At 42.7% G+C, this 18,770-nt stretch overlaps 1 protein-coding gene across 1 annotated transcript in view; it reads right to left on the minus strand.

Annotated features, from left to right (window-relative positions):
* The window catches only part of PHTF1 (putative homeodomain transcription factor 1), a 322,067-nt gene extending 310,308 nt beyond the window's left edge, over positions 1–11,759 (minus strand). The window contains exon 1 of the mRNA XM_069761762.1: positions 11,729–11,759. The gene's annotated coding sequence lies outside the window, so the exon portion shown is untranslated. The remainder of the gene's footprint in view (positions 1–11,728) is intronic.
* Positions 11,760–18,770: the final 7,011 nt, after the last annotated feature.

Here is an 18,770-nt window from a genome sequence, read left to right on the forward strand (position 1 = left end):
CACTGTCTCCCCTGCTGCCATTTCCCATGGTGGCCTTCAATGTTCCCATTCCCCGAGACCCACAAACAGACCTGGTGGTGGAGTTGGCATACTCCTCTCCCCACAATGCACCTTCCAGGTCATCCCCCCAGTTCCATCACTCCCATTCCCTTCTTTTGAGATCCACACCATCAGGCTCTTCTGTCCCCTCTCCCTCAGAATAGCGGTCATATACCGGCCCCCAGGCTCACCCACCCACTTCCTGGACCATTTCTCTGCCTGGTTGCCGCACTTCATGTCCTCAGAACTCTCAACCCTTATCCTGGGAGACTTCAACATCCCCATAAACAACCCCACTTCTACGTCTGAATCCCAGCTTCTATCACTAACCACTTCGCTCGGCCTCTCACAGCTCTCAACCTCTGAGATACACAAGGATGGTAACACCCTTGACCTGGTCTTTGTCTGGCTGTGTTCAATCTCCTACCTAAATAACTCACCGCTTTTCCTCTCTGACCACAACATTCTTTCCTTCATGCTCACAAATCCTCGCTCACCCAAGCACCCTTCTACCTACCATTCAGTCAGAAATCTACAAGCCATTAACCCTCATACACTTTCAGACTCCTTACACTCATCACTGTCCCCAATCTCCTCTATTTCCTGTCCTGATCTGGCGGTACATTACTACAATGACACTCTTAGAAGCACCCTTGACCAAGCAGCTCCCCTCACCCTCAGAACCTCCAAACACAGAGTAAAACAGCCCTGGCTCACATCACAAACCCGATTTCTCCAGCAATGCTTTAGGAGTGCTGAACGCTTATGGAGGAAAACTCGCACACCAGAAGACTTCATACACTTTAAATTTATGTTAAAAACCTATAACTCTGCCCTTCATATTTCCAAACAGACCTACTTCACCACTCTGATCTCCTCACTATCCAACAACCCCAAGAATCTTTTTGACACCTTTCACTCCCTCCTCAGGCCAAAAGCTCAAGCCCCTATCACAGACATTTGTGCTGATGACCTGGCCTCCCACTTTATAGAGAAAATAGACAATATCCGTCAGGAAATCCACTCCCAGACACCAAGTTCAGTGACTCCCATCCCTCCCTGCATCTCCCCTGGCTCACTCTCCGCATTTGATCCCATCACAGAAGAAGAAGTCTCCAGGCTCCTCTCTTCTTCTCATCCGACTACATGCTTTACCAACCCCATTCCCTCTCATCTCCTCCAGTCTCTCTCTCCAGTCGTCACTACTCACCTAACCACAATCTTTAATCTCTCCCTCTCCTCTGGCATTTTCCCCTCCTCCTTCAAACACTCTATCATTACTCCGTTACTAAAGAAACCCACCCTCGACCCATCCTGCACAAACAAATACAGACCGGTCTCCAATCTCCCCTTCATCTCTAAACTCTTAGAGTGCCTAGTCTACTCCCGTCTTACCCGTTACCTCTCCGTTCACTCCCTCCTAGACCCTTCACAGTCCGGCTTCCGCCCCCTACACTCGACAGAAACTGCACTCATCAAAGTGACCAACGACCTTCTGACAGCAAAATGTAACGGTGACCACTCTCTGCTCATTCTTCTCGGTCTTTCTGCAGCTTTTGACACTGTTGACCACCCTCTCTTACTCTCTAGGCTCCAGTCACTTGGCATTAAGGACACTGCTCTCTCCTGGTTCTCCTCCTATCTTTCTGACCACTCCTTCAGTGTTCGTTCTCTGGCTCCACTTCATCTCCTCTCCCCCTCACTGTCGGGGTACCCCAGGGCTCAGTCCTTGGCCCCCTTCTCTTCACCCTCTACACGGCCCCAATTGGACAGACCAGCAGCAGATTTGGCTTTCAGTACCATCTTTATGCTGACGACACACAACTATATACGTCATCCCCTGGCCTTACTCCTGCTGTACTATAGAACACTACTGACTGTCTGTCCACAGTCTCTGACATCATGTCCGCTCTCTATCTGAAACTCAACCTCTACAAAACTGAACTTCTTCTGCTCCCACCATCTACTAACCTCCCTAAACCTGACGTTTCCCTCTCCGTGGGTGGCACCATAATAACACCCCAGCAGCAGGCGCGCTGTCTGGGTGTTATGTTTGACTCCGATCTCTCCTTCACATCCCATATACAATCTCTTGCCCGCTCATGCCGCTTACACCTAAAGAACATCTCTAGAATCCGCCCTTTTCTCTCCATAGAAACAACAAAAACCTTCACTGTCGCCCCCCTGATCCACTCCCGCCTGGACTTTGTATTTCCCCACCTCATTGTAGATTGTAAGCTCTCACGAGCAGGGTCGTCTTGTGTTGCTTTAATTATTGTATTGTTAACATTGTTACTTATGACTGTTGTGTTTGAAGCTGTTAAACTGTAAAGCGCTGCGGAATATGTTGGCGCTATATAAATAAAGATTATTATTATTAATACTCTATGGATGAGTAATTGAATGCAGGAAACATTTTCAACACTTTTTTGGAGTGTTATACAACACCAAAATCTACCACAAAGCATGCAATACTCTATGGGTGAGTAATTCAACGCTTCTTTTTGGACTGTTCTATAACACCGAAACGTGCCACAGAGCATGTAATAGTATATGGATGAGTAATTGAATATAGAAAAATGTTTCACCTCTTTTTTGGACTACATAATAGTGTAGGGATAAACAGTTTTTAACCTCAGAACTGCTGGGAGAATGAGCTGTGCAGCATAAGTGACTAGCGGTGACATCGAGGTTATCACACGTCACTGAAGCTGCATTCCTAGCTGGGCTGAACTGCGGTGACCTCGGTCCGCACTTGAGAAAGAGCAGCGAAACGCGCGTCGGTGGCGGCGTGACACGGGTCCGGCTCCTTATTACATTATGGGTAAGCTCCCCAAATGAGTACTTTAACTCTGCTACATATTAGTATGCCGCAACTTTGCAAGAACCCCTGATGTTAGCTGGTATATGTGTTTGGGGAAAGCTTCCCAGTGAAACTATGGGCACTATGCACTTTATGGTTTGATATTACCTGCCGGTACACCTGTGACTACCCTTACCCTGTATATGTGAATTTTTGTCATCATTGTATTAATAATTGATGTAATAAAGCATTGTACATGTTTTTACAAATTTTTGGACTGAGTACTCCAATTGTTGTTCTGGATATATATTGTTATTAGGAGTGTCCATCGGACGACATATTGCCTATGATATAAGGGCTGTACAGACACAACTCATGGGCTGTAGAATATTTAGAGTGTTCTATTTGGTTTGGCTTTATAGATTACAGATTATTTACAGTTAGGGGGTACAGATTATTTAGGAATGTTGTTCAAGCTGCTTTTGTATTTGTTGTTCTAAGTCATTTTAGTAGCAAAACTATTAAATAAATGACAGCGTGGGATCCAACTCAGAAGTAAAAAAGCTTTTCTAGTTGATTTATACTACTATAACATATCTGTGTTTTTATGTATTAAAAAAAACAAGTTAATATGTAAAGAAGTTGTTCACTACTTGGAGAATGATGACACCAGGCACTTCCACAGATCAATTGTGTGCAGTCGGATGTGAGCAATGTGTGGAGCTAGAGCAACTTGGCTCTACACACTATCTTGTGGCCATTCTCATGTACTACAGTTGAGTTTCTATTAATCCTCAGCCAATTTTCCCTTTTTTCGCTTTAATTTTTTTTCTTATACTTTTTTAAATAGCCATAACGTTTTTATTTTTGTACTGACGTATGATGGCTTGTTTTATTATTGCAGGGCAGGTTGTTGTTTTGCATGAAACCATTCTTCTTACCATATAGAGTAAGGTAAAATGGCAAAAAAATAAAATAATAAAAACCTAGCCTTCTCTAACTTTGTGCCAAAAACAGCAGCCATGGGTTCTTTTAGCCCCTTAACCCCCAAGGGTGGTTTGCACGTTAATGACCGGGCCAATTTTTTACAATTCTGACCACTGTCCCTTTATGAGGTTATAACTCTGGAACACTTCAACAGATCTCGGTGATTCTGACATTGTTTTCTCATGATATATTGTACTTCAGGATAGTGGTAAAATTTATTTGCAATTACCTGCGTTTATTTGTGAAAAAAATGGAAATTTGGCAAAAACTTAGCAATTTTACAACTTTGAATTTTTATGCCCTTAAATCACAGAGATATGTCAAACAAAATACTTAATAAGTAACATTTCCCACATGTCTACTTTACATCAGCACAATTTTGGAACCAAAATTTTTTTTGTTAGGGAGTTAAAAGGCCATGTTCACACAGTGCGTTTTTTACCGCGGAACCGCGGCGGTTTTGCCGCTGCGGTTCCGCAGCTGTTTTCCATGCAGGGTACAGTACACTGTACCCTATGGAAAACAGGACACACTGTGCACATGGTCCGGAAATTGTAAAAAAAAAGACGCGCTGAATAGCTCCCGGAAAAAAGAAGGAGCATGTCAATTCTTTTTCCGGAGCCGCAGCGGTTCTGCACCCATAGACCTCCATTGTGAGGTCCAAACCGCAGTAAAACCCGCAGATCAAAAATATATCTGCGGGTTTTACTGCGGTTTGATGTGCAGAACCGCTGCAGCAGGAAGTGCGGGGAGCGGGCGGAAGTGCGTGGGCGGAGTGTGGCTGCCCCCCCCGTGTTCCGATCCCGCCCCCCCCGTGCTCCGATGCCCCCCCCAGTGCTCCGATGCCCCCCCCCAGTGCTCTGATGCCCCCCCCGTGCCCTAATCTCCCCCCCTTATACTCACCCGGCGTCCCGGTGTCCGTCCGGCCGTCTTCTCCCTGGGCGCCGCCATCTTGCAAAATGGCGGGCGCATGCGCAGTGCGCCCGCCGAATCTGCCGGCCGGCAGATTCGTTCCAAAGTGCATTTTGATCACTGAGATATAACCTATCTCAGTGATCAAAATAAAAAAATAGTAAATGACACCCCCCCCACTTTGTCACCCCCATAGGTAGGGACAATAAAAAAAATAAAGAATTTTTTTTTTTTTTTTCACTAAGGTTAGAATAGGGGTAGGGGTAGGGTTAGGGGTAGGGTTAGGGTTAGGGGTAGGGTTAGGGTTAGGGGTAGGGTTAGGGTTAGGGGTAGGGTTAGGGGTAGGGTTAGGGGTAGGGTTAGGGTTAGGGGTAGGGGTAGGGTTAGGGTATTTTCAGCCATTTTAACCCTAAAAAAATTCCTAGAAAACACACAGACTCTGGCTAGAAAACTGCATCAAAAAAACGCATCAAAAAACGCATCAAAAAACGCATCAAAAACGGACCAAAAAAGGACCAAAAAAAGGACCTGCGTTTTCTGCCAAGAGCTGCAGTTTTTTAAAAAACAGTCAGGAAAAAAAAAGGATGGAAATCCTGAACGTGTGAACATACCCTTTGGGTTAAAAGTTGACCAGCAATTTCTCATTTTTACAACACCATTTTTTTTAGGGACCATATCACATTTGAAGTCTTTGAGGGGTCTATATGATAGAAAATACCCAAGTGTGACACCATTCTAAAAACTGGACCCCTCAAGGTGCTCAAAACCACAGTCAAGAAGTTTATTAACTCTTCAGGTATTTCACAGGAAATTTTTGGAATGTTTAAAAAAAATGAACATTTAACATTTTTTTCACAAAATATTTACTTCAGCTCCAATTTATTTTATTTTACCAAGGGTAACAGGAGAAATTGGACTCCAAAAGTTGTTGTACAATTTGTCCTGAGTACGCCGATACCCCATATGTGGGGGTAAACCACTATTTCGGCGCATGGCAGAGCTCAGAAGGGAAGGAGTGCCGTTTGACTTTTCAATGCAAAATTGACTGGAATTGAGATACGACACCATGTCGCATTTGGAGAGCCCCTGATGTGCCTAAACATTGAAACCCCCACAAGTGACACCATTTTGGAAAGTAGACCCCCTAAGGAACTTATCTAGATGTTTTGTGAGAACTTTGACCCTCCAAGTGTTTCACTACAGTTTATAACGAAGAGCCGTGAAAATAAAAATCCTTTTTTTTTTTTTTTTGACAAAAATTATTTTTTAGCCCCCAGTTTTGTATTTTCCCAAGGGCAACAGGAGAAATTGGACCCCAAAAGTTGTTGTCCTATTTGTCCTGAGTATGCTGATTCCCCATATGTTGGGGTAAACCCCTGTTTAGGCGCACGGGAGAGCTCGGAAGGGAAGGAGCACTGTTTTACTTTTTCAATGCAGAATTCGCTGGAATTGAGACCCTAACCCAAACACACCCCTAACCCTAATCCCAACCCTAACCACACCCCTAACCTGAACATGCCCCTAACCCTAATCCCAACCACCGCCCTAACCCCAACACACCCCTAACCCTATTCCCAACCATAACCCTAACCACAGCACTAACCCTAATCCAAACCGTAACTTTAGCCCCAACCCTAACCTTAGCCCTAACCCTAATGGGAAAATGGAAATACATTTTTTTAATTTTATTATTTTTCCCCTAACTAAGGGGGTGATGAAGGGGGTTTAATTTACTTTTGTAGAGGGTTTTTTAGCGGAATTTTATGATTGGCAGCTGTCACATACTAAAAGACACTTTTTATTGCAAAAAATAGTTTTTGCGTCTCCACATTTTGAGAGCTATAATTTTTCCATATTTTGGTACACAGAGTCATGTGACATCTTGTTTTTTACGGGACGAGTTGACGTTTTTATTGGTATCATTTTCAGGAACGTGACTTTTTTTATTGCTTTTTATTCCGATTTTTGTGAGGCAGAATAACCAAAAAACAGCTATTCATGAATTTCTTTTTTTGGGGGCGGGGGCCTTTGTACCGTTCCACATTTGGTAAAATTGATAAAGTAGTTTTATTCCTCTGGTTAGTACAATTACAGCAATACCTTATTTACATCTTTTTTTTTAATGTTTTGGCGCTTTTATATGATAAAAACTATTTTACATAAAAAATAATTATTTTTGCATCGCTTTATTCTGAGGACCATAACTTTTTTATTTTTTTGCTGATGATGATGTATGGTGGCTCGTTTTTTGCGAGAAAAGAGGACGTGTTCAGCGGTACCATGGTTATTTATATCCGTCTTTTTGATCGCGTGTTATTCCACTTTTTGTTGTTTGGTGGTATGATAATAAAGAGTTGTTTTTTGCCTAGGTTTTTTGTTATTTTTACGGTGTTCACTGAAGGCGTTAACTAGCGGGACAGTTTTATAGGTCAGGTCGTTATGGACGCAGCGATACTAAATATGTGTACTTTTATTGATTTTTTTTATTTAGATAAAGAAATGTATTTATTAAAACAATTTTTTTTTTTTATTTAGTATTTTTTTAAAAAAATTTTTTTTACACATGTAAATATATATATTTTTACTTTAGAACATTTCCCCAGGGGGGGCATCGCTGATCTGACACTTTGCAATGCACTGTGTCAGATCAGCGATCTGACAGGCAGTGCAGGGAGGCTTGCTGGCTCCTGCTCTGAGCAGGCGCTTGCAAGCCACCTCCCTGCAGGACCCAGGAGCCTCGTGGCCATTTTGGATCCGGGCCTGGAGGGAGGAGGACGTAGGAGACCCTCTGAACAATGCGATCACATCGCGTTGTTCGGAGAGTCTCAGGGAAGCACGCAGGGAGCCCCCTCCCTGCGCGATGCTTCCCTATGCCCGGAACGCTGCAATCACATTTGATCGCAGTGTTCCGGGGGTTAATGTGCCAGGAGCGGTCCGTGACCGCTCCTGGCACATAGTGCCGGATGTCAGCTGTAATAATCAGCTGACACCCAGCGACAATCTGCCGCGCTCCCCCTGGGAGCACGCCCAATAGCCTATGATGTACTATCCCGTCCCTGGGAATTAAGTCCCAGGTCACCTCGACGGGATAGTACGTCATATGGGACTAAGGGGTTAAGCAGCTGCCTAGTACTCTGAAAACAAAAATGGAGGAGGCCCACAAAGCAGAAGAACACTATTAAAAAGATAGCAAGGCGTTTACAACTTGCCTTTTCCTCAGTTTTAAATGTAATTAAGAAATGGCAGTTAACACGAATAGTGGAGGTCAAGATAAGGTCTGAAACATTTCAGTGAGATCTGCCTGTAGGACTGCTGGAGAGGCAAGTCAGCTTGACTGTAAAAGATCTTCAGAAAGATTTAGTTGACTCTGGAGTTGTGGTACTTTGTTCTACTGTTCAGAGACACCTGTACAAATATGGCCTTAATGAAGGAGTCATCAGAAGAAAACCTTCCGTGTCCTCAACAGAAAATTCAGTGTCAGAAGTATGCAAAAGAACATCTAAACAAGGCTGATGTATTTTGAAGCAAGTCCTATGGACTGATGAGGTTGAAATAGAACTCTTTGGCCACAATGATTAAAGGTATATGTGGAGAAAAAAGGGCACAGAATTTAAGGAAAAGAACATTTCACCAACCATTCAGCATGGGGGAGGATCAATCAAGCTTTGGAGTTGTGTTGCAGCCAATAGCACAGGGAACATTTCATGGGTAGAGGGAAGAATGGATTCAATGAAATTTCAACTTTTTTTATGCAAACATAACACCATCTGTATAAAAGCTGAAGTTGAAAAGAGAATGTCTTCTACAATGGATAATGATCCTAAACTCACGTCAAAATACACAATAGACGAACTCATAAGGTGCAAGATGAAGGTTTTACAATGCATGCAAAATGACCCAGGAATCTCACAGACCTGGAAGAATTTTCCAAGAAAGATTGAATGACAATCCCTCACACAAGAATTTTGAAAGACTCTTGGCTGGCTACAAAAAGCATTTACAACTTGTGATATTTGCAAAAGGCGGTGCTACTAGGTACTAACTATGCTGGGTGCCCAAACTTTTGCTTTGGCCCATTTTCCTTTTTGCAATTTTTTTTGCCTATAATATACAAAGAAATGTGTCATCTTTAACTTGAGGCCTTTTAGAGATTGTTTAATCTTAAACTTGCTTAACTATTCACAATAACAGTAATTTTGACTAGGGGTGCCCGAACCCTTACATAATAATAATACTCTTTATATAGCGCCAACATATTCCGCAGTGCTTTACAGATTAACAGTTTCAAACACAACAGTCATAAGTAATAACGTTAACAATACAATAATTAAAGCAAAATAAAACGACCCTGCTTGTGAGAGCTTACAATCTACAATGAGGTGGGGGAGATACAAAGTACAGGAGCTTATTTACAATGATGTATTTACAATGAGGGTCCAGCCATCTTCAGGGGGTGGGGGGATAGATGGAGATAGTGAATTGGGCTACACACACGCCCTAACGCATAAAATGACTTATTAGGGAATGTGATAGGCCGCTCTGAACAAATGTTTTGAGGGCGCGCCTAAAACTATGCAAGTTGTGAATGGTCCTAATATCTTGTGGCATAGCATTCCAGAGGATTGGTGCAGCGCGGGAGATGTCTTGGAGATGGGAGTGGGAGGTACGGATTAGCACAGAGGTTAGTCGACAGTCATTTGCAGAGCGCAGCGGTCGGTTAGGCCGATAGACAGAAATAAGGGAGGAGATGTAAGGGGGTGCCGCACTGTGGAGAGCTTTGTGGGTGAGAACAAGTACTTTGAATTGTATCCTGTAATGAATGGGCAGCCAGTGTAATGACTGGCGAAGAGCAGCTGCATCTGAATACCGATTAGCCAGGTAGATGACCCTGGCTGCTGCATTAAAGGGAACCTGTCACCCCGAAAATCGCGGGTGAGGTAAGCCCACCGGCATCAGGGGCTTATCTACAGCATTCTGTAATGCTGTAGATAAGCCCCCGATGTTACCTGAAAGAGGAGAAAAAGACGTTAGATTATACTCACCCAGGGGGGGTCCTGCTGCTGGTCCGGTCAGATGGGTGTCTCCGGTCCGCTGCGACGCCTCCCATCTTCATTACAAGACGTCCTCTTCTGATCTTCAGCCACGGCTCCGGCACACTTTGCTCTTCCCTGTTGAGGGCAGACAAAGTACTGCAGTGCGCAGGTGCCGGGCCTCTGACCTTTCCGGCAGGTTCCCTTTAAGGATAGACTCAAGAGGGGAAAGTCGAGTGAGGGGGAGGTCAATTAATAGAGCGTTACAGTAGTCCAGGTGGGGGTGTATCAGGGCAACAGTGAGGGTTTTTGTTGTTTCCATGGTGAGAAAATGGCGGATTCTAGAGATGTTCTTTAGGTGTAAGCGGCATGAGCGGGCAAGAGATTGTATATGGGAGGTGAAGGAGAGATCAGAGTCAAACATAACACCCAGACAGTGCGCCTGCTGCCGGGGTGTTATTATGGTGCCACCCACGGAGAGGGAAATGTCACGTTTAGGAAGGTTAGTAGATGGTGGGAGCAGAAGAAGTTCAGTTTTGGAGAGGTTGAGTTTCAGATAGAGAGCAGACATGATGTTGGAGACTGCAGACAGACAGTCAGTGGCGTTCTGTAGTACAGCGGGAGTAAGGTCAAGGGATGACGTGTATAGTTGTGTGTCATCGGCATAAAGATGGTACTGAAAGCCACATCTGCTGATGGTCTGTCCAATTGGGGCTGTGTAGAGGGAGAAGAGAAGGGGGCCAAAGACTGAGCCCTGAGGTACCCTGACCGTGAGAGGGAGAGGAGATGAAGTGGAGCCAGAGAACAGAACACTGAATCAGCGGTCAGAAAGATAGGAGGAGAACCAGGAGAGAGCAGTGTCCTTAATGCCTAGTGACTGGAGCCTAGAGTCACTTACATGCCACTGTAAGTTCCCATTAATGAAATTGGACATTAGTATGTCGCTCTTTATTAGCAAAAATAGTAGTCTAGATGAAAATCTTAATTGGTTCATAATAAAAATAAGATTTTTTTTTTTTTACAGGGAGAGTCGCCAAGCCCTAATAACAATAACGAGTGTCATAGTGTTAATATGTGAAATGCAGATACCTATAGAATAAGCTGTGGCTTTCTGTTCTTCACACCCAGAAGTAAAACAAACCATGACATTTATGAACAGAGTAAAGTCCATGTTTAACTGGACACTAATCTATCACAGCTAAACATTTACAGTAGTTTACTTTGTAATCCCTATAAAAGTGACTATTGCTGTAGAAAACCATGATCTGAAGCACAGACATAAAAATCTGAGGATCAGGGAGAATCCCTTAAACATTGAGGCCTGCCCAATACAAGTAGGTGAGGACACTGCACAAAGATTGCCTGGGAATATGAATTTTTAATTGATAACACCAAGTACCACAATGAAACATTGTATAAATTAAATTTTTGTATATATGCAAGAGTTCATTAAAAGTTGTAAAATGTCTTGGATTTTCTTATAGCCTTGCTAAAAAGGAAACCTTATATTAAAGGGGATGTTAGATCAGAGGTGTCAAACTGCATTCCTCGAGGGCCGCAAACAGGTCATGTTTTCAGGATTTCCTTGTATTGCACAGGTGATAATTTAATCACCTGCACAGCATGATTCCAGCACCTTGTGCAATACAAGGAAATCCTGAAAACATGACCTGTTTGCGGCCCTCGAGGAATGCAGTTTGACACCTCTGTGTTAGATTGTAATTAATCCTGAAGTGTACCTCCAAATTTTGAAAACAATAAGTCCCCCCATATACTAAATGTTAGAAGCAACTCATTTCCAACTGGATAACAGGATGGAAATCACTTTTCTCAGGATCAGAAATCATCCTCCTCCGCTCACTTCTGCACAGAGAGGCGATTAGAAATGGTGTCACAGGCTCCACTTATACAAGTACAGATCTGCATCAGTAGAGATTATGTCATCTGCCCCACTCACCTCTAAAATTCAGAAGTGACCGCAGTTCCAAAAGTCTGTGAACACTAACCAACCAGCAGCACAATACCACTATCAATGGTTAAAGTTTTACCAATAGGCTGTCATTTGAACTCCTGTTTACACAGCCAGAACAATGTAAACAATTGCCACTTAGCGACTGATACTAGATTGGCAGCTTATGCGCACTGAACATAGTTGTGGGTTGTGAGTCCCTTTTACATAGGACGATGCAACACCAAGGATTAGGACATTTTAGGCAGCATGAAAAATAGTTTTGGTCGTTAATAGAATGATAGCCCCTTTAAGCTTCAATCTAATAAAGTGAAAGATTAGACAGTAAGTAATCGCACTAGCAATAAAGGACTCAATATTGGTGTACACAATCATCCTCCTGAGCAAAGTAAAACATGCCCTCTGGTCAAAATAGGGCAGTTAGAATTTGGCCCTGCATTCTCTGATCATTCTTTAGGGTATGTTCACACTGGGCGCTTTTGCTGCTTTTTTTCTGCAGCAAAACCTAATTTCTTGGCAGAAAGAAGCTGCGGCAAAAACTCAGGTTTTAGTGCGGTTTTATGGTGCGTTTTTTGGACCGACTTGTGTCTTTTTATCCATGTCCTGCCTTTTCTGCAGAAAAAAAAGCAGCAAATAATGATACCTGCGTTTTTGCATTGTTTTTTCAACACCCATTCAAGCCAATAGACGAAAAACAAGGTAAAAACGCTGAAAGAAGTGACAAAAGACAATCCAGGGGCTCACTCACACATATATATATATATATACACACACACACATACAGTTAGGTCCATATATATTTGGACAGAGACATTATTTTTCTAATTTTGGTTATAGACATTACCACAATGAATTTTAAACAAGACAATTCAGGTGCAGTTGAAGTTCAGACTTTCAGCTTTCATTTGAGGGTATCCACAATAAAATTGGATGAAGCGTTTAGGAGTTTCAGCTCCTTAAGGCTACGTTCACACTAGCGTTGTGCGCCGCTGCGTCGGCGATGCAACGCACAACGCACGCAAAAACACGGCAAAACGCAAGCAAAAACGCTGCGTTTTGCGACGCATGCGTCGTTTTTGCCAAAAATCGGACGCAAGAAAAATGCAACTTGTTGCGTTTTCTTGGTCCGACGCTTGCGGCAAAAAAGACGTATGCGTCGCACAACGCAACTAACAAAAACGCATGCGTCCCCCATGTTAAGTATAGGGGCGCATGACGCGTGCGTCGCCCGACGCTAACCCGACGCACACTAGCATAACGCTAGTGTGAACGTAGCCTAACATGTGCCACCCTGTTTTTAAAGGGACCAAAAGTAATTGGACAATTGACTCCAAGGCTATTTCATGGACTGGTGTGGGCAATCCCTTCGTTATGTCATTCTCAATTAAGCAGATAAAAGGCCTGGAGTTGATTTGAGGTGTGGTGCTTGCATTTGGAAGGTTTGGCTGTGAAGTAAACATGTGGTCAAAGGAGCTCTCCATGCAGGTGAAACAAGACATCCTTAAGCTGCGAAAACAGAAAAAAAAAACATCCGAGAAATTGCTACAATATTAGGAGTAGCAAAATCTACAGTTTGGTACATCCTGAGAAAGAAAGAAAGCACTGGTGAACTCATCAATGCAAAAAGACCTGGGCGCCCACGGAAGACAACAGTGGTGGATGATCGCAGAATAATCTCCATGGTGAAGAGAAACCCCTTCACAACAGCCAACCAAGTGACCAACACTCTCCAGGAGGTAGGCGTATCAATATCCAAATCTACCATAAAGAGAAGACTGCATGAAAGTAAATACAGAGGGTTCACTGCACGGTGCAAGCCACTCATAAGCATCAAGAATAAAAAGTCTAGACTGGACATTGCTAAAAAACTCTAAAAAAGCCAGCACAGTTCTGGAAGAACATTCTTTGGACAGATGAAACCAAGATCAACCTCTACCAGAATGATGGAAAGAGAAAAAGTATGGCGAAGGCGTGGTACAGCTCATGATCCAAAGCATACCACATCATCTGTAAAACATGGCAGAGGCAGTGTGATGGCTTGGGCATGCGTGGCTGCCAGTGGCACTGGGTCACTAGTGTTTATTGATGATGTGACACAGGACAGAAGCAGCCGAATGAATTCTGAGGTATTCAGAGCCATACTGTGTGCTCAGATCCAGCCAAATGCAGCCAAACTGATTGGTTTCATACTACAGATGGACAATGACCCAAAAAATAAAGCCAAAGCAATCCAGAAGTTTATTAAAGCAAAGATGTGGAATATTCTTGAATGGCCAGCCACATAGTATATTGCCCAGCCACATAGTATTCAGCACAGAGCCACGTAGTATATTGCCCAGCGACGTAGTGTATTGCCCAGTCACGTAGTATATTGCCCAGCGACGTAGTGTATTGCCCAGTCACGTAGTATATTGCCCAGCGACGTAGTATATTGCCCAATCATGCAGTATATTGGCCAGTCACGTAGTATATTGCCCAGCGACGTAGTATATTTCCCATACATGTAGTATATTGCCCAGCCACATAGTATATTGCCCAGCGATGTAGTATATTGCCCAGCGACGTAGTATATTGCCCAGTCACGTAGTATATTGCCCAGACACGTAGGTATATAACACTGCCCACGCAGTATTTAGCAGTGTGTGCACCATATCCCTGTTAAAAAAAATAATTAAAATAAAAAAGTTATATATGTGGAGTATCTACATTACATAGTCACCACCAATGTAAGTGTCTATTGGTATTTTTTACTGACCTTCTTATGCATGCCTTAGTGCAGCATCTTATTATGCACTTTAAAAAACAGTGGCATGGTTCCACTTGGTATTAATCAGACACACTTCAATTTTATATGGTAACCATGTGTTGTATATTTTGTAGTTCTCCCATTCACTATAATTGGCATTGCAGCCTTTGAGAATATTTAAATGAAATTTGTGTTTTAATTCATTCTATTAAAATAAAAGAAAAAAATCTTTTTAAACAGCACATATACTCTAGTTCTTCTATCGTTGCTCAATGTGATATTTTGAGTTGTGCATGATTATCAACATTTGGGTGTTTTGTTGTTATCTTTGTATCCATTATAGCCTGTGGAGCTGTTCAAATGCCTGTATAAGAGAAAATGGTGTGCACTCAGGTCTGAAACATGAGGTGCAGGTGGAACGGACTGTTACAGTCCCAGAAATAAGAATTATCATATCATTCACCGCACAATCTCTTTGGTAAGTTGCAAACGTGTTCATCAAAATTTATTTAAAAAAAATATATGTCCAAAAAGCCACACGCAATAGAGTTCCTAGTAACACAATCTGATTAGAACCCAACGTTTCAACCCTTCCAGATCTTACTCATGGGGTTGCTTTAGAACAGTGTTCCCCAAGTTCGGTCCTTAAGAGCCACCAACGGGTGAGGTTTTCAGGATTTCTTTAGTATTGCCCAGGTGAGAATTCCATCATCTAGACAGGAAACAATTCCATCACCTGAGTCATAGTTAGGAAATGCTATAAACATGACCTGTTGGTGGCTCTTGAGGACTGGAGTTGGGGAGCACTACTTTAGAGCATACAATCGGTTTCTAATGCTGGTGGCCATCTGCCAAATGGGGGACCTGTCTGAGGCAGTGAGTGGTAGCTGTAGAGCGGCGCGCCCTGCTAGGTGTGCAGCTGCTTGGCATGATCTATTATGTATGCTCTAAAGCAGTGTTTCCCAAACTCCAGTCCTCACGGACCCCACAGGTCATGTTTTCAGGATTTCCATAGTGTTGCATAGGTGAGAGAATTCCTGAGGGCTTGATGAAACTTCCACCACCTGTGCAGTACTAAGAAAATCCTGAGAACATGACCTATGGGGTCCGTGAGGACTGGAGTTTGGGAAACACTGCTCTAAAGCAGCCCCATGAGCAAGACCCGGGACGGTCGAAACGTTGGGTTCTAATCAGATTGTATTATTAGGAACTCTAGTGCTTTTGGCTTTTTGGACATATATTTTTGAATACATTTTGATGAACACGTTTGCAACTTACAAAAGAGAGTATGCGGTGTATTATAATTGTTAATTCTCTTTTCTCTTATGCCTGCATATTCATAAAATAACAGAAACATGACAGATTTTCATCAGTCTCTTTGTTGAGGAAGACTGGGTGGGAGCAAAAGAAAAAAAAAAAACCTCCTCGTTGACTTGCACAATGCTACTAGTGAGGATGAAATCAATAGAAGCTACCAGAAGGAAAGCTTCCACCTTATAAAGAGCTTGTAGGGAATCTAAAAGTCTGCTCCTTTAAAGCGGAGCTCAGTTTTATTATTTTTTTCACTTTGGTTTTGAAGCAGATCTGGCTCAAAATTCATATCAAAAGAGTACTTGAAGCGATTTTTGAATTGTACTTGAAAGTGGATTCATTTAAAAGGAACCTGTCACCTCCAAAATGGAAGTTGATCTAAGCCCACCGGCATCAGGGGCTTATCTACAGCATTCTGTAATGCTGTAGATAAGCCCTCGATGTATCCTGAAAGATGAGAAAAAGAGGTTAGATTATACTCACCTGGGCGGTCTGATCCGATGGGCGTCAAGGTCCGATCTTACGATCACATCCTCTTCTTGTCTTCACGCCGCAGCTCCGGCACAGGCGTACTTTGTCTGCCCAGTTGAGGGCAGAGCAGAGTACTGCAGAGCGCAGGCGCCGCAAAAAGTCAGAGGCCCAGGACCTGCGCACTGCAGTACTTTGCTCTGCCCTCAACAGGGCAGACAAAGTACGCCTGCGCCAGAGCTGCAGCGCGAAGACAAGAGGACATCATCCTATGAAGATGGGAGGCCCCGGACCCGACTGCAGCGGGACCACCCCTGGGTGAGTATAATCTAACCTCTTTTTCTCATCTTTCAGGATACATCGGGGGCTTATCTACAGCATTCCAGAATGCTGTAGATAAGCCGCTAATGCCGGTGGGCTTAGCTCAACTTCCATTTTGGGGGTAACAGGTTCCCTTTAAAAAAAAAAAAAAGACACAAAAAATTCAGTGTAACCATTGGAAAATTTACCAACTGGCTCTTCTAGCCTTTACCTAGCACCCAAACATAAATGGTTAAAGAGAAATTAGTAAAGATATACAGCTCTGGCAAAAATTAAGAGACCACCACATCAAAACCCTGTCATGGGCAGCCCAATCTCCAGACCTGAAACCCATTGAAAACCTCATGAATGTAATCAAGAGGACGATGGATAGTCACAAGCCATCAAACAAAGAACTGCTTAAATTTTTGTGCCAGAAGCAATGTGAAAGACTGGTGGAAAGCATGCCTAGACGCATGAAAGCTGTGATTAAAAATCATGGTTATTCCACAAAATATTGATTTCTCAACTCTTCCCGAGTTAGAATGTTAGTATTGTTGTTTCTAAATGATTATGAACTGGTTTTCTTTGCATTATTTGAGGTCTTAAAGAACTGGTTATTTTTTATTTTTTTTGACCATTTCTTTTCAGAAAAAAAAAAAATACAAAATCTATTGCTTGGAAATTCTGAGACATGTCAGAAGTTTATAGGTATATTTTTGAGTAAAATGTAAATTGTTCTTTTATTCTATGAAGAGAAAAATCAGACAAACTAAACATTTTGCAGTGGTCTCTTAATTTTTGCCAGAGCTGTATTTGACCACGTAAACCACTGTAAAAAAAAAACAAAACAAAAAAAAACACATTGGTGCGTAAAGCTACACTGCAAAAGGAGACTCCAACTAATGGTGTTCTGGTCACATCCAGAGAGCCATGTGTAGAGGAAGTGGCAGCAACTCAAAGTAGGAATACCCCACAAGTTTGTAGGTTGCTCTCAAAAAGAAACTTCTGAAAGACCCTACATTTACACCAAAAGTCCAGAGATGTTATTTACATAGTTTGAAAAAAGACCTAGGTCCATCAAGTTCAACCTTTCTTCACCAATTCTACATTTTGTCACCCCATTATCTATAACCCACAATGTTATGCGTATTGAGGAAATCGACCAGCCCTTTTTTAAAAGCTGTTATAGTGTCTGCCATTACCACCTCTTGTGGTAGGGCATTCCACAGTCTGACTGCTCTAACTGTAAAGAACCTTTTCCTAATTTAGCTGTCGGAATCGCCTTTCTTCCACCCGTAATGAGTGCCCCCTGCCAAGTCACGTGTCAGTTCTTTGTACTGACCATACATATAAATGAGATCCCCTCTGAGGCATCTTGTTCTAAGCTAAACAAGCCCAACTTTTCTAACCCCTCATCATAGGAGAGGTCTTCCATCCCTTGTAATAATCTAGTTTACCGCCTTTGACCTTCTGAATATCCTTTTTAAAAATGTGGAGCCCAAAAATGGATCCCATATTCTAGATAAGTTGGGATCACAGTATTCTTTTTTTATACATTCTAAAATCTTGTTTGCTTTTGCGAGTGCTGCTTGTCATGGGTATTCTGGTTACAAGTAAGCTGTACTCCAAATCCTGTTCTGTAGTCCCGAGTATACTCCCATTTAATGTATATGCAGCCATAGGATTACCCCGTGCATTACTCTACATTAAGTCTCATTTGCCAAGTGTTTGCCCATTCAGATAGTTTTGCAATATTGTAATGTCAAGGTCAGATTTTAATATCAAACAGTTTGATGTCGTCAGCAAAATCTAACACTTTACTCTCAGTCGCATCCAGCAGGTCATTAATGAAGAGGTTCAAACGAATCGGTCCTAGCACAGATCCCTGCGGTACTCCACTGCTGACTATCTCCCATTTAGAGAACGTACCATTTAGGACGACTCTTTGTTTCCTGTCATTTTACCAATTCCTTACCCATCAGCATATAGTTTCCCCCAGTCCTTGGTTCTGTAGCTTCAGTGTAAGGCAGTTATGTGGGACAGTATCAAATGCCTTTGTAAAGTCCAGATAAATCACTTCAGCCGCATTACCTACATCCAGATTTGCACTTCCCTCCTCATAGAAACCCAACATGTTAGTTAGACACAACCTCTCTCATGAATACATGCGGATTGTCATTTATTATATTATTCTCTGTAATA

Source organism: Ranitomeya imitator, chromosome 3 (genome assembly GCF_032444005.1).
Source record: "Ranitomeya imitator isolate aRanImi1 chromosome 3, aRanImi1.pri, whole genome shotgun sequence".
Classification (NCBI taxonomy): domain Eukaryota; kingdom Metazoa; phylum Chordata; class Amphibia; order Anura; family Dendrobatidae; genus Ranitomeya; species Ranitomeya imitator.